Consider the following 3,188-nt stretch of genomic DNA (forward strand, 5'->3'; position numbering starts at 1 on the left):
GGCGGAGCAGAGCCGGGCGCTCAGGAGGTTTAAGTGTGCTGGGCTAGCCACGCCCTGGGCCACGCCCCGGTCACACCCCACTCCCGGAAGCCCCACCCACCACCCCGCGACTCCGCTCCCATTTTAAGAAACCTCGTCCAGCACAGAAAGCAGCTCCATCTCCTCCCAAGCCTTCCCTGGCGCTCTGGTTTGGCGTATTTCCCGTGGCTGACCACGCCTCCCCAGCCCACAGACCCACCTCTTCCAGAGCCCACTCCCAGTTCTGCCTTCCCCGACCCCCAAGACTCCGCTCCTTGGGAACCGGGCTTTTTAGCTCTGGGATTTTCCTGTCCCCAAGCTGACCAGGTGGGTCCAGAGTCCGCCAGTCAGTGCCATGACACCCTGGCATACCCTGATCCTCCGTTCTAGAGCAATGGGGACTCGCAACTGAGGCTAAGCCTGTGAGAATTCTGTCCCAAAAGGTGGCCCTCTCTCCCCATCAATACTTCACCCCAGTCTAAAGTGTCCTTAAAGCTGCCCTTTCCTGTTGCTTTAGACCCGCCCTCTGCCCTCGGGGAAAGCAAGAGATCCTCGGCTCCACTGTGAACTCTTGGAGCCCTAGCGGTTCCTTCCTCCCTTACTTCTCCACATTCAGTATCGCTTGTGCGCCCCGTGTTCCCGCTCTGACATCCCCAGACTCCTGCAGAGACCTAGTCTGGTTGTGGGTGGCAACGTGACCCCCAGTATCCCACAGGTTTGGCCCTGCCTTCCCTATACTTCTGCAGAAAAGTTTTGGAGCCTTAAACTCCCGAGTCTATCTTAGACAGTGGATATTTAGAGCATAGTAGCATAGTAGTGGGGAATGTTTATCGCCATCTACACACACACACACACACACACACACACACTTGAAATAACCTAAAACGTACAATTCCCACTTGTCTTGGCTGAAGACAAACTTCCTAAGGCAGGAACTGGGATTTTTCTGCTGGAGCCTAAAAGAAAAAGCAGAGCATGTCAGGGGCATTGAAGTTCAGAGGCAGAAGTCAGGAGTACCCTACAGCAGCACAGAAACTTAATAACACGGGAAGTAGGCTAGCCCTGGAAATGTCCCCATAACTATCCACCCATCCTCCTTCAGGGGCTAACCTACACTCTCTGCATTGGCCAGCCCCAGGCTGTTGCAAGTAGCTGTGAGACATCCATCTCTCCTACTGCACTGTCCGAGATCTCCTCTTTATTCCTTTTGAGGCTCAGGAGTCCCTGTAGTCCTCCACAGCAGTCAAGACCCTCTTGTCTCTTTTGTTTGCTGGTCAGTCACTGCTGCACTCCAGCTACACCCACTGACACTTTATGTGGCTCTGTTGAGTGAAGGAAGGACAGAAGTGATACAGAATATCCAATCATAGGGTAGGTGGCTGGCTCATCCTCCTGGCCCTACCCTAGTCTCTGAGTCTTCCTGGACCAGCCCTGGCCCTCTCCCAGCACCTCAAGGCCAAGTGGTGATTTAGATAGTTGAGTCCTTTGGGCACAGCTCGGGCTTGAGCCCACTGGCTTCCCAATCGCTCTGCTCCTGTGTTGGACACCCCTGTGATGCCACGTGTCCTCTAGCAGCTCAGCTGGTGCTTTGGGCTGCATTTCAGCTCCTGCACTTGGTGACCCAAGTTCCCAAGCCCCATCTTTGCCAGATCATACATAGCAGGAGAGATTCGGGTACACACCAGCTGAGTAAGAGACCAACTCCCAGCAAAAGGAGCCACACTATGAATGTACCCATTTGCTGTTGACCTTACTGGCCGACCAGGAAGCCCACTCTAATGACCTGCTGTGAGTGTAGAAGAGAGGGCATCAGCCCTCTAGCTATACCACCCCTCACTGTAGCATAACAGGGGAGACTGAGGGGTTTCCTCATTATATATGCTTAAGGGAAACAAGGCCAAGCCATGTGTTACAAGCAAGATGGGCAGGGCTTCTTCATGGGAACCCCAGTTACAGCTGGCTGACCAAGCCCAAGACACCTACCACTGACCAGAAGGGAGCAGTTCAGAAAAGCTGCTCTCTCAGTTTTCTGTGATGGGCTAAAATTTTGTATCTCTCCAATGGGCATGGGCAGTTTCTAAACACAAGGTCTGTTGCTGTTATTGTTATTATTGTCTGAGAAAGGGACTCATGTATCCTAGGCTGCTTCAGACTCACTGAGTAGCCAAAGATGACCTCGGACCTCCTGCCTCCCCCCAAGTGCTAGAATTATAGATGCTTACTGCCATCTTGGTTTGTGTGGTGCTAGAGGTCAAACCCAGGGCTTTGTATACACTAGGCAGCACTCTGCCAACTGAGCCAAGTCCCCACTCTTCAAACAGTGTGTGTGTGTGTGTGTGTGCATGTGTGCACACGTGTGCACATGTGCACACATTTCTGTTTTATGCTTGGCTTTGTACCAAGGATGAAATATATTAAGGAAAAATTTGCACTTTCCTGAGCATGTACAGACTTGCCTTTATTCCTTAAACAATGCATCTAAACACTACTGCCACAGTATTTACATTGCGTTAGGTATGATAAATGTGCTGGTTTGAGTGAAAATGGCCTCCATAGACTCATATGCTGAAATGTTTCGTCCACAGTTGGCAGAACTGTTTGAAGGGAAATAGAGGAACTAGGAGGGGTGGCCTTATTGGAAAAGGCTTGTCACTGGGGGTGGGGTTTCAAACACTCATGTCGGACTCAGTCTCTCCGTCTCTCCTTCTCCCTCCCCTCCTCTCTGTCTCTGTCTCTGTCTCTGTCTCTCTCTGTGCATGTGTCCACTGTCTGTGGATCAGTAGGTAATACTCTCAGCTACTGCTCCAGCACGATGCCTGTCTGTTTCCTGCCATGACAATCATGGACTGACCCTCTAAAACTGTAACTGAGCCCCAATTAAATGTTTCTTTTATAAGACTTGCTTTGGTCATGGTGTCTCTTCACAACAACAGAACAATAACTAAGAAAAATACTAATTTTTAAAAATTAAAAAAAAACTACTTTATGTGTATGGGTGTTTTGCCTACATGTGTACCAGTGTACCAGATACTTACCTGACGTCCACAAATGCCAGAAGATGTTATCAGCTCCCCTGAGGCTTGAGTTACAGGTAGTTGTGAGCCCCCATGTTTTGTGCTGAGAATTGAACCTAGTCCTCTGGAAGATCAGCCTATGCTGTTATCTCTAGG

The sequence above is a fragment of the Grammomys surdaster genome, unplaced genomic scaffold (genome assembly GCF_004785775.1).
Source record: "Grammomys surdaster isolate TR1022 unplaced genomic scaffold, NIH_TR_1.0 202, whole genome shotgun sequence".
Lineage (NCBI taxonomy): Eukaryota > Metazoa > Chordata > Mammalia > Rodentia > Muridae > Grammomys > Grammomys surdaster.